Consider the following 14,023-nt stretch of genomic DNA (forward strand, 5'->3'; position numbering starts at 1 on the left):
ATACCAGCAATGCACTTGGGTCTTTCCTTCCACATATTTACTCTAGATCTCAAAAGAGTACCTAACTTTAATTTTCTTTTCTTTTCTTTTCTTCATATAAGTGAGGCTTATCAGCATTTAGTTCATCCTTAAGATTTACTAACATCAGAATTTGACAGATAAGAAGCAAGAATCTAGTTCGCGACTTAGTAATAAGATACACAAAGTAAATTTGACTAAGCTCAAAATCAGAATTTGCTTGTGTTAATGAATTTCCACATAAACAACTAATTCAAACATGGGATTTTAGTATGTTAAGACTACTAGGTCAGCATCTAGCATAGTTATCCTCATTGGATTGAATAGTCACAGAACATTCAAATCACTATCAAAGTATATAGATCCACATCAGATAACAATTAGCATTTAATGTATTTTAATTTAAGCACAGATTACATGAAGATAAGACAATCTGTAAACACTGATCATAAAGTCTGATGCATGAGAACAAAAACTAAGCAGATTTAGAGAAAGAACCTGAAACCATTCCAAGTTTATTTACCAGTCTTGTAAAAGTAGCTTCATATAGTGGTTTTGTGCAGATATCTGCTAGTTATTGATCTGTTGGAAACAAAATGCAATTTCACTGTACCTTCCATCACATGTTCCCTTATGAAATGGTACCTAATGCTGATGTGCTTTGTCATTGAGTGTTGAACTGGATTACCTGTCATAGCAATAGCACTTTGATTATCACAGTAAATAGGTATTATAGAAAATTCTAACCCATAATCCAGTAACTGATTCTTCATCCAAAGAATCTGTGAACAACAGCTTCCTGCAGCAATATATTCGCTTCTGCAGTAATATATTCTGCTTCTGCAGTTGATGTGAAAATTGATTTCTGTTTCTTTCTAAACCAGGGAACCAATCTGCCTCCAAGAAATTGGCAGCTTCCACTTGTGCTTTTCCTGTCTATTTTGCATCCTGCAAAATCTGCATCTCTGTAGTTAGTAATATCTACTGATGAACCAGTATCTTTATCTAACTTGGTTGCAGTGGCCATGGGAGTGGATGCAGTTGAATAGTCTTGCATTCTAAATTTCTTGAGTAAATTCCTGGTGTACTTGGATTGACAGATAAAAGTACCTTCTCCATTTTGCTTGACTTGAAGTCCCAAAAAATAACTAAGTTCTCCCATCATACTCATTTGATATCTTGACTGCATTAGTTTTGCAAATCTTTCACAGAGCTTTGCATTTATAGAACCAAATATGATATCATCAACATATATCTGTACCAAAAGTAAGTCATTTCCATGATTGAGGTAGAACAGAGTTTTATCAATTGTACCTCTGTGAAATCCACTCTCCAGAAGAAATTGAGCTAAAGTCTCATACCATACTCTAGGAGCTTGCTTAAGGCCATAAAGTACTTTGTCAAGCCTGTAGATATGATTTGGAAATTTTGAATCTACAAAGCATGGAGGTTGTTCCACATAAACCTCTTCTTCCAATTCTCCATTGAGAAAAGCACTTTTCACATCCATTTGAAATACTTTAAACTTTTTGTGAGCAGCATATGCCAAAAAGATTCTTATGGCTTCCAATCTAGCAACTGGTGCAAATGTTTCATCTTAATTAATACCCTCTTGTTGAGAGTACCCCTTAGCAACCAACCTTGCTTTGTTCCTTGTAATTATGCCATCACTGTCAGTTTTGTTTCTGAATACCCATTTTGTGCCAATAATGGATCTGTTCTTTGGTCTTGGCACTAGGGTCCAGACTTTATTTATTTCAAATTCATTCAACTCTTCCTGCATTTCTTCCACCCAATCAGCATCTTGAAGAGCTTCTTCCATTTTCTTTGGTTCAGTCTGAGATAGAAAAGAATGATAGAGACATTTATTTGATGTTGCAGTTCTAGTTCTGACACCTGCTTCAGGATTACCAATTATTAAGTCAGGTGTATATGATTTAGTCCACTTCCTTGCAGATGCAAGTTGTTCTCTAGAACTGGATCCTCCCCCATGATTCATGTTATCTCCATCTGCATTTTCTGATGCTCCCCCTGTAGTTATGCTCTCTGAGACTTCAGAATTTTTGTTGGATCCATCAGGATTGGAAGAATCAGAGTTTCCAGAATTATCAGAATTTGGCTCATCAGAACTTGATGAATCAGAACTTGAAGCGCCAGTGACAGGTTCTGATGCTCCTTGAGAGTCTTGAGTTGTGGTAGGATCTTCAGCTTGCTCCCCCTGGACAGGTGCATCCTCCTTTGGAGTTGTTACCACAGTTTCAATGACATCAGAACTTAACCCGTCAGAACTTACATGATCAGAGTTTAAGTCAATAGAATTTACAGAATCAGAATTTAAATCTTCATTTTCAAATCTCAGATGATCATGATCATTGAAATCTTCAAGTCTAGTAATCTTCTTTTCATCAAAAGATACATTAATAGATTCCATGACAACCCTTATTCTTAAATTTTAGACTCTGAAGGCTTTTGTGGAAAGTGGATATCCAACAAAAATTCCTTCATCAGCTTTTAGATCAAATTTTGACAGCTGTTCAGGATGAGTCTTAAGAACAAAACACTTACAACCAAATACATACAAGTATTTCAGATGCGGCTTCTTTTTCTTCACCATCTCATATGGTATTTTTCCATGCTTGTTTATGAGTGTTGCATTCTGTGTAAAACAAGTAGTCTGCACAGCTTCAGCCCAAAAGTAGGTTGGTAGCTTTGCTTCATCAAGCATAGTTCGTGCAGCTTCAATGAGAGTCCTGTTCTTTCTTTCTACAACTCCATTTTGCCGTGGAGTTTTTCTGTGGAGTTCCAGGTGCAGAAAATTCCTGTTTGATTCCATGCTCTTTGGAGAACTCTTCCATAATTGAATTCTTGAACTCAGTGACATTATCACTTCTTATAATTTTAACAGAATCTTTGACCAACTTATCCAGCTGTCTTACATGATCAGTTAGAGTAGATGCAGTTTCATTCTTCTTGTGCAAGAAATACACCCAAGTGTACCTTGTGAACTCATCCACTATAACCATAGCATATTTCTTCTTTGCAATAGACATGACATTGACTGGACCAAATAGATCAACATGCAGTAGGTGATAAGACTCAAGAATTGAAGATTCAGTTTTGCTCTAGAAAAAAGATTTTCTTTGTTTTGCCTTTTGACATGAATCACAAAGGCCATCAGGAGCAAATACTGATTTTGGCAGTTATCTCACAAGTTCTTTCTTTACAAGCTCATTTATGTTGTTGAAATTTAAATAAGAGAGTCTTTTGTGCCAATCCCAGCTTTCTTCAATTGATGATCTACTCAACAGACAGATTGCAAAACCATCAGAACTTGTTGAAAGTCTGGCTTCATAAATGTTACCATGCATGTAACCTTTCAGAACCACATTGCCTGTAGAATTGCTTACAACTTCACAGTGTTCTTTAAAGAAATCCACATGATAACATATGTCACAGATTTGACTCACACTTAGCAGATTGTGTTTAAGTCCTGAGACAAGAGCTACTGTTTTAATGATGACATTCCCAAGATTAATATTGCCATATCCCAGAGTTTTTCCCATGTTGCCATCTCCATAAAAAACTCCTGGGCCAGCTTTCTCCATAAAGTCTGATAGTATGGCTTTATTTCCAGTCATATGTCCTGAACATCCACTCTCAAGCACTAGGATGTTTTTCCTGTTGCCCTGTAATCACAAAGGCCACTAATGGTTAGTTTTAAGGACCCAGACTTGCTTGGATCCTTTGGCTTTTTTAAGTTTGTTAGCATTTGCAGCAGATTTAGTTTCAGAGTTTATGCTAACATGTTTTTTAGCAGAATTTATATCAGACTTTGTATTAGACTTTACACTAGAAGGAATTAAACCAACTTTCTTCAAAGAATGTTTTATTTGATAATAATCATAGTACAGAGTATAATATTCCTTATAAGTATAAATGAAATTCCATAAACTACCACAATGAAAACAAGGATTTTGTGGCTTAAACCTAACAGACTGACTTTTAACTCCTGATCTAGGAGGTAAAGAGTTTATATCTTTATTTTTCCTGCAAAAAGAAGCAAGATGGTTAGAGTTTCCACATTTATAACATTTCTTTCTAGGAGTATTATGAACATGCATATAATTATTGCTTTTGTTCATATCTTCCTTTCCATTCCTATTTTTCCTAGCTTCCCTTACCTTGTTGACATTTCTAATCTCTTTCAGCTTATGCTTAAGCTACTTCTTTATCATTAAGCCCATGTTGACTTCAACTGGTTTATCCTGTTTTAATTTGTCAGAAATTGACTTATCTTTGACTTCTGTCACAGAATCTTTCATCTTTTCAGAATCAGACTTTACAGTTTTTGCTACAAACATAACAGGATTTACCTTTGTCTTAGCAGTCTGTTTAACAACAATTGGATCAATTTGTTCAGTTCCTTTTTCACTTTTATCATCTCCATAACCTAAGCCCTTTTTCCAGTTTCCATTACTTAATAAATTCTGAGTTGTTCTGCCAGAGTTAGTCCAAGTTCTGATAATCTCTCTTTCCTTTTCTAAGTCAGCTTTTAGAGATTCATTCAATTTTAACACTTCATCTCTAACATATAAAGCATCATCTTTTTCTTTCTTAGTTTGATGAAGAAAAACTAACTCCTTTTCTAAATAATCATTTCTCTTTTTATAAGAAAGATTTTCAGATGTTAATCTTTCACATGTTAAAGTCTGATCTCTATAACTAATAAACATGGTTTTAAGATATAATCTCAACTCAGTAATATCATCAATATGAAAAGCATAAGTTGTTTGAGGTACCTTTAATTCAGCAGTTTCAGGACTGCTAACAGCATTTGCCATCAGGGCATAGTTCACCTCATGTTCAGAATCTGAAGTGTCTGTCCAGCTTTTCTTCTTTGTGACAAGTGCCTTGCCTTTGTCACTTTTTCCTTTCTTGCAGTCAGGAGATATGTGGCCTCTTTCACCACAACTATAGCATTTGACATTTGAGTTGTCTCCTCTGTCAGATTTTCCTTTACCTTCGGACTTTCTGAACCCTTTCTTATCAGAACTTCCACTTTTCCTTGAAAACTTCTTTCCTTTTCTGAATTTCCTATAGGCTATCTTTGTGATACCCTTCACCATAAGAGCACACAATTTCATCATCTCTTCATCAGCATCCATCTCAGGTAAACTTTCAGTTTCTGAATCATCATCATCAGAATATGATGACTCTGAATCAGACTTTATGATGAGAGCCTTTCCTTTGCCCCTTTTTGAGGCAGCCATTTTACGAGATTCCTCCTCAGACTTAAGAGCAACTGTCCTTGACTTTCTTCCATGCCTCTTGCTCTTTTGATCCATCTCAAGTTCATAAGTCTTGAGCATACCATAAATTTCATCAAGAGTAGTTTCAGTAAGGTCATAGTTGTCTCTTATGGTAGTAGACTTCAAATCCCAATTTTCAGGAAGAGCTAAAAGGAATTTTAGATTTGAATCTTCAAGATCATATTCCTTGTCCACCAGTGACAGATCATTCAAGAGTTTGGCAAACCTGTCATATAAGTTAGTTAAAGACTCATCAGCTTTTGAGTCAAAGTGCTCATACTCTTGAGTGAGTATAGTCCTCCTGTTCTTCTTAATTGCATCAGTTCCCTGGCATTTTGTCTCCAAAGCATCTCATATCTCCTTTGCAGTTTTGCAATTAATTATCCTATTTGACATGACATTATCAATCGCACTATGCAGCAAATGCCTTACCCTTGCATCCTTGGCAATAGATGAGATGTCTTCAGCTATGTACTCACCTTTCTCCTTTGGTATGGTCTTTGCTGGTTGATCAGCAAGTACAACAGAGAGTTTGGTAGGCTTATGTGGTCCTTCATTAATTCTGTCAAGGTATTCTGGATCTGTAGCTTCCAGAAACATAGCTATCTTCACTTTCCATATGGAATACTCAGAAGGTCTCAGTATGGGAACCCTAATAGTCTCATATCGACTGTGGGTTTGAGTCTTTTGAGTTTCTTCAGTTTTGGTGGGCTTGGTTGGATTTTTTGCTTCTTCAGACATGATTGTTTGGATCTTTAATGTATGTGTGTTAATAGATTGCTCTGATACTAATTGTTAGGTCACACAACACTGTAGAAGGGGGTTGAATACAGTGCTAATACAATCAAATCGATTTAACACAAGTATGTAACAAAGATCAAGTATATTGAATAAACTTTGTTACAATAAGAACTATTGTTCTCTCTCAGTGATGAACAAATATCACTAAGAGCTGCTAGGTTACAATGTATAATCTTCTCGACAATGATAACACATATAGTGTAAACCCTTAGTCTGTGTTCATATAGTACACAGTTACAAGATAACTTCTAATTGATATGGAATATAATTATGTCTCCTAAAATATATCAATCAGATATCTTCTACAAGTCTTCCAGTCTTCTAACTTTTTCCATTCATATCTTCTTTTGTTTAAGTCTCGATCTTCTACTATAAATCAGCTTCCCTCCTTATATGAAAGTCTTCCCGCACTTAAGTTCTGATATGACCTTAAGTTCTGATATTAAGTTATGACTTCCAGTAAGTCCTGATTTCAGTAAGTCCTGATATGTCCTATTTATTAAGATCTGAAAACTAAACATGAGTCATATTAGACATGACATCTCAAATATATCTAACATCTTCCACCACAAGCGATTTGAGGTTAAACACTCGGTAAGCTTTACTATTGTTCGAGTATCCAAGAAATATACCTTCGTTTGATTTAGGATCAAACTTCGTAAGGTACTCTTTTGAATTTGATATGAAGCACTTGCTTCCGAATACTCAAAAGTAGCTTAGTTTAGGAGTTTTGCCAAAATATAACTCGTAAGGAGTCTTTTATTTTATAGGTCGTAGCAAAACTCGATTAAGAATATGGCAAGCGGTTGACATAGCGTCGGCCCAAAAATATTTAGGTCGACGATATTCATTTAGCATTGTGCTAGCCATTTCTTGGAGTGTTCTATTTTTCCATTCAACTACTCCCTTGGATTGAGGAGTGTATGGAGCGGAAAAATTAGTGTGATGCCATGTTCATCACAAAAGTTGGTGAAAATTGAATTCTAAAATTCTTTACCATGATTAGTCCTTATATAGACTATGGTTTTATTTTGTTGATTTTGAATCCTTTTACATAAAGATGAGAAGGATTCAAAAGCATCACTTTTGGCTTTGAGAAATTCAGTCCATGTGAATCATGAATAATCATCCAGAACTACCAACATATATGAGCAACCTTTGAGACTTTGTATTGGAACCGGACCAATTAGATCCATATGTAGTAGCTCGAGAGGTCTCGAGGTAGATACCATAAACTTTGCTTTGTGAGAAGCTAGAATTTGTTTACCAACTTCGCAAGCTTCATAAGTATGATCTTTATGATAGTTTAGTTTTGGTATACCTCAGACATGGTCTTTAGTTGATATATTCTTTATCAACTTCATGTTGGCATGTCCTAATCTTCCATGCCATAGCCATGGATCATCATTTATAGTGATTAGGCATACGTTCACTTGGTTGTTCATGTCACATGTATAAACATTTTTATTTCTAGGGCAAGTGAGAACCAACTTTCCAAATTTATCTAATATTGAACAATGAGTAGTGTAGAAAATTACCTTGTAATCATTGTCTTATAATTGACTAATGGAGAGAAGATTGTACCTTAACCCGGTGATTAAATGAATGTCGGAAATTTTAACTTTACCATTTTCGATATCTCCGATGCCGATAATGTTTCCTTTACTACTATCACCAAATGTTACGCTCCCGGTGATAACCTTTTTAATGTTGTTCAAGTGTGACTTATTACCGGTCATATGTCTTGAACATCCACTATCAAGGTACCATGTGTCTTGTTTCGCGGAAAGACAAACCTACATACATGATTAGTTAAATTTATAGGTACCCCTTTATCTTGAGGGTCCTGGGGTTAGTTCATCATATATAACATTTGATTTATGAAAGAATCTAGTCATTGTACAATTATCATTAGGCATATAAATATTTCTAGATGCATATGGTCTAGTTTGAGGTTGATAATACCTAGATTTATCATGAAAACTTGATGGAGCATGATAAACATTATATATGTTATTAGCATGGTAAGCAGCATAATCATTTCTACTAAGAGGTTGTTGCCTTCTAAATGCATTACCATTTATATTATATTGTGTGTTTCTATTTTGAAACATAGTTGGTTGATGAGACCATTATTGCCTTGGATTCTTATATTTCATATTTTTGTGAGGCATATGTTTATCATCTTTCTTGTATGATTCCTTGCGAATCTATATGATAGGGATAAATAAATTATGATTGTATAATTAAATACTGCATTAATTGTACAAGCTGTGGGCTGCTAGGCCCAATAAAAAGATATATGATACTCAGACCAGAAAGGTTAAGCCTGATGGACCAAATCAGGCCTGATGGAATAAAAAAAGGCCCAAAAGCCCTGATTATTAATTAATTTCGTAATTAATTAATAAGGGAAAAATCAGATGTTGAGAAGAGTCCCGATAAGGATATAAATCCTTAGAGATTAGCCTCAAGGGGACCTAAAAGGATAAGGAATCAGTTTCCTACTATCTAGGACTCCAAAGTCCATTCTAATTATGAGACTTGCCCACCAAGTCTCCTATACCAAGTCCAATTCAAGGACTCCCAACATCTATATAAGGGGTCTCACCCCCACCAATCAGAACTACGTTTTTTGGCTTGATTCTCTAATTCACAGAGATACGTAGGCATCTCGTAAAGGCAGATCGAGCCACGAAACACGAGAGCAGCCATTAAAGGCCTTGAGCTCCCGAATCTTAGTAATAAATACAGCAAATAATAACCTTAGTTTTTTATCCATAACATTTGGCGCCGTCTGTGGGAAACGCAACAACAACCATGGCGAGAACACGGAGAACAATTGGAGCTCTAGAGGAAGGAACACCATCAGAGACAACCCAGGTGATTTCATCAACCGTGGAGGTTCCTCCCCATTCAACTTATGCATCTACTCAGGGGGAAGCCCAGACAGGGGCAACTCATCCTCAGCCATAAGGGACAACTCCCCCGACTATTCAAGGTATGAATCCTCAAGTTCAACAAGTACATATACCTGTGAATTCTCGACCCGTCGGGTATGAATATTCAATTATTGTTACTACTAACCCCCCTTATGGGATGCCCCTTCACCCTGAGGTTGGAGGAAGCAGATATGCTGGGTGAAGCGAAGCACGAGGGCAGTCGCCCCCCTATATACGAGGTTTGGGTCCTATCCCTGAGGATCGGGAATTTTCTGGTCCTTACAGTGAAAGAGACTCCGAATCTTCGGATGATGAAGTGGCCCCGAGAAGGAGGCGTCCTGGAAAAGAGCCAATGGCCGATGGAAGGCAACGCCCCCAAAGCACCCTAGGGGCGAATCCCCAAGAAGTGCAGGAAAGGATCAGGGCTCATGAGGCTGAAATCCAAAGGCTGAGGCGTGATTTGGAGGCTCACCAGGCCACCAGGCCCCAGATACCTCTTAGGGGGAGAAATCCTCCTCCTGTCATAGACCTGGATGGTCCGGTAAGAAGAAGGGCTGTTGTCCCAAGAACTGATCCAAGCAATCTCCTTCCCCTTGGAGATCCTGATGATCCAACTCCACCCTTCACAGAAGAGATAATGAATGCCCATATCTCGAGGAAATTCAAGATGCCCACTATCAAAGCCTATGATGGCACGGGAGACCCCGCTAATCATGTTAGGACATTCTCTAATGCACTGCTGCTGCAACCCGTGAATGATGCTATAAAGTGTCGGGCCTTCCCTCAAACCCTGTCGGGTATGGCTCAAAGATGGTACAGTCGCCTGCCCCCAAATTCTATTGGATCGTTCAGAGAATTAAGTCAGGCTTTTATTAAGCAATTCATCAGTGGAAGAGTCCATGAGAAAAGTTCAGCATCCCTTATGAGTCTTGTGCAGGGAGCTAAGGAATCCTTGAGAGATTACCTGAATCGTTTTACAAAGGAGGCTTTAAAAGTCCCAGACCTTGATGATAAGGTAGCCATGATAGCACTACAACAAGGAACCAGGGATGAGTTTTTCAAGATGTCCTTGGCCAAACGTCCCCCTGAAAACATGTTGCAACTCCAAGAGAGGGCAGGGAAGTATATCAAGGTTGAAGAAAGCATGAGGAAGACCGTAGTAAGTAATGAGCCCACTGGAGGCAAGAAGCGAAAAACTGATTTAGAATATATTCCAAAGGACAAATATCCTAGAACCGAACAAAACTCTGATTCAACCCCCAAGAAGGGAGGACCTGGGCAAAAGTTCACTGAATACGCTAAGCTTAATGCTCCTAGAAGTCAGATTTTGATGGAGATTGAGAAAGACAGAGATGTTCGCTGGCCTAAGCCCTTGAAGGCTGATCCCGCCAAGCTAGATAAGAGCAAGTATTGCAGGTTTCACAAAGATGTTGGCCATGACACCGATGAGTGTAGGCAATTGAAAGATGAAATTGAGTTCCTCATTCGAAAAGGAAGATTGAACAAATACACTGGAGAAGGAGGGGATAGGAATAATAATGGAAGGAAGAACTTTGAGGATCGTAGGAGGGACCAAGACGATCAGGGGCGAAACCCCCAGCCTAGAGGACCAGTTATAAACACCATTTATGGAGGGCCGAGACCTCGAGGGCCTGTGATAAACACGATCCTTGGAGGTCCAATTGCTGCTGGATTGTCCAAAAATTCCAGAAAGGCATATACTAGAGAGGTTATGCATATTGTTGGAGAAGCCCCGAAGAGGGCCAGGACAGAAGTAACATTGGCTTTTGATGATTCCGACCTAGAGGGTGTGAAGTTTCCCCATGACGACCCGCTGGTCATAACACCAATAATAGGAAATAGCCCGATTAAGAGGGTCCTTGTGGATAATGGTGCTTCTGTGAATATCTTGCTCCACGACACCTTTCTAAGGATGGGGTATAACGACTCCCAGTTGACACCAACCGATATGCCGATATATGGATTTACTGGAGTAGAATATCTTGTGGAAGGGATAATCAAATTGCCAACCACCATAGGTACGGAGCCAAGGCAAGCAACGCAGATGCTGGATTTTGTGGTAGTAAAGGCTAGTTCAACTTATAATGCTATCATGGGGAGAACAGGGATACATGCCTTCAAGGCAGTCCCCTCTTCCTACCATTCAGTCATGAAGTTTCCCACCCGAAACGGGATTGGAGAAGAGAGAGGAGATCAAAAAATGGTTAGAAGCTGTTATGTGGCCTCTTTGAGGGCAGATGGAGTCGGGGGGCAGGTTCTTCCTATTGAAGATATGGATGTTCGAGAAAATGATGAGAATAGAGGAAGGCCAGCAGAAGAATTGGTTTCGGTTCCTTTAGACCCCGAGAATCCTGAGAGGATGACTTTCATTGGAGCCACATTAGAGGAGCCCCTTAGAGGGAAGTTAGTGAAATTTTTGCAAGAAAATAGTGATGTGTTTGCATGGTCAGCAGCTGATATGCCAGGCATAGACCCGGAGTTAATTACTCACAAGCTAAACGTAGATCCAAGCCGGAAGACAGTGAAACAAAAGAAAAGAAATTTTGCCCCGGAAAGACAAGAGGCTATAAAGCAGGAAGTAGAAAAGCTCTTAGAGGCTGGTTTCATTGAGGAGATTCAATTTCCGGAGTGGTTAGCAAACCCTGTAATGGTGAAGAAGGCTAATGGAAAGTGGAGGATGTGTATAGACTTCACTGATCTGAATGATGCATGCCCCAAAGACTGTTTTCCGCTGCCTAGAATTGATACTTTGATTGATGCCACTGCTGGACATGAGATGCTGAGTTTCATGGATGGATTTAGCGGATACAACCAGATCAAAATGTATAAGGATGACATTCCAAAGGTATCATTTATCACTGACTTTGGTGTTTATTGTTATCTTGTTATGGCGTTTGGTCTCAAGAATGCAGGAGCCACCTATCAAAGGTTGGTGAATAGAATTTTTAAGGATCTTATTGGTAAGACTATGGAAGTCTATGTTGATGACATGTTAGTCAAGAGTCTAGTAAAGACTGATCATATAGCCCATTTAAGGGAAGCTTTTGAGGTCCTGAGGTACCACAAGATGATGTTGAATCCTACGAAGTGTGCTTTCGGAGTAGGATCTGGAAAATTCTTGGGACTGATGGTCTCAAAGAGGGGAATTGAGGCTAACCCGGATAAGATAAAGGCGATCCTGGACATGGAACCACCAAAAACTGTTAAGGATGTTCAGAAGCTTACAGGAAGGGTTGCTGCGCTAGGACGATTCATCTCCAAGTCGGGGGACAAGTGTTTGTCATTCTTCAAATCGCTAAAAAGCATCAAAGACTTTGTATGGAGTGAGGAAAACCAGAAGGCATTTGAAGAGTTAAAGAAGTATATGGCCCAGGCCCCATTATTGGCCAAGCCAGTTCTGAGTGAAATTTTATTCTTGTACTTGGCTGTTTCAGAGAGCGCCTTGAGCGCGGTGTTGGTTAAGGAAGAACTGAAAGTCCAGAAACCCGTATACTATGTCAGCAAAATTTTGTATGGTGCTGAGTTGAATTATTCAACTATTGAGAAATTTGCTTTAGCCTTGGTAATGGCTTCAAGAAAGCTGCGTCCTTATTTTCAAGCTCGCCAGATTGAAGTGCTAACAAATCAGCCACTGAGAAATATCATTCACAGTCCCAAGGCAAGTGGGAGACTGATTAAGTGGGCAATAGAGTTGGGAGAGTTTGATCTCAAGTATAAGCCACGTACGGCTATAAAAGCCCAGGCACTAGCTGACTTCGTGTTGGAATGTACCATACCCAACCAAGAAGTCGGGGGGCAGGAAGATACCATACCTCAAGACAAGGGAGTCGACAATGGGGACAGGGAAAAGGATGATAAGGAGAAAGAATATTGGGTTCTCTATTTTGATGGAGCATCAAAAACAAATTCCAGTGGAGCAGGGTTGGTTTTGCAAAGCCCTGATGGGTTCTTAATTGAGTATGCTATGAAGCTAGATTTTCCAACCACAAACAATGAGGCAGAGTATGAAGCCCTGATAGCTGGCCTTGGTCTAGCTGGGACACTTAGAGTCAAAAACTTAAAGGTCTGTGGAGACTCGAAGCTGATCATATCCCAGGTAAAGGGAGAATTTGAGGCAAGGGATGATACGATGGCTAAGTATGTCCGCCTAGTAAGGGCTGTGATGACCCAATTTAATGAATGCCATGTTGAACACATTCCAAGGGAAGAAAATGTTAAGGCAGATGCGCTATCAAAGTTCGCTTCGTCTGAGATTGAAGAAAGTTCAGGAAGTGTGTACTTCCGTGTTTTGAAGACACGAAGCATAGATGTTAAGCTTGTGGCTCCCATAGGCTTGGGGACGTCATGGATTGATCCCATCAAGGCTCACATTCAGACCGGTTGGTTGCCAAGTGATGCAACTGAGGCACGGAAGTTAACTATTCGAGCACTAAGGTACTCCTTGATAGATGGAATTCTGTATAAGAGATCTTTCGTGGTTCCTTACTTGAGGTGTCTCAGGCCCGACGAGGCACGCTTGGCTCTTGAGGAAGTGCATGAAGGTATTTGTGGGCAACACTTGGGGGGCAGGGCCTTGGCTCATAAGATAACCCGTTTAGGCTTCTATTGGCCAGAAATGATGGCTGATGCCAAAGAATATGTGAAGAAGTGTGATCGTTGTCAGAAGCATGCACCAGTTGTTAGACAACCCCCCGAGATGCTGACCTCTATCAACTCGCCTATTCCCTTTGCCATGTGGGGGATGGATATTCTAGGGCCTTTTCCTATGGCCACGGCACAAAGGAAATTTCTGATTGTAGTCATTGATTATTTCACCAAGTGGATCGAAGCCAAACCCTTGGCCAAAATCACTACTAAGCAGGTTGCACAATTCCTGTGGGAAAACATTATGTGCCGATATGGAATTCCCCGTATCCTCGTCACTGACAATGG

Source organism: Apium graveolens, chromosome 5 (genome assembly GCF_009905375.1).
Source record: "Apium graveolens cultivar Ventura chromosome 5, ASM990537v1, whole genome shotgun sequence".
Lineage (NCBI taxonomy): Eukaryota > Viridiplantae > Streptophyta > Magnoliopsida > Apiales > Apiaceae > Apium > Apium graveolens.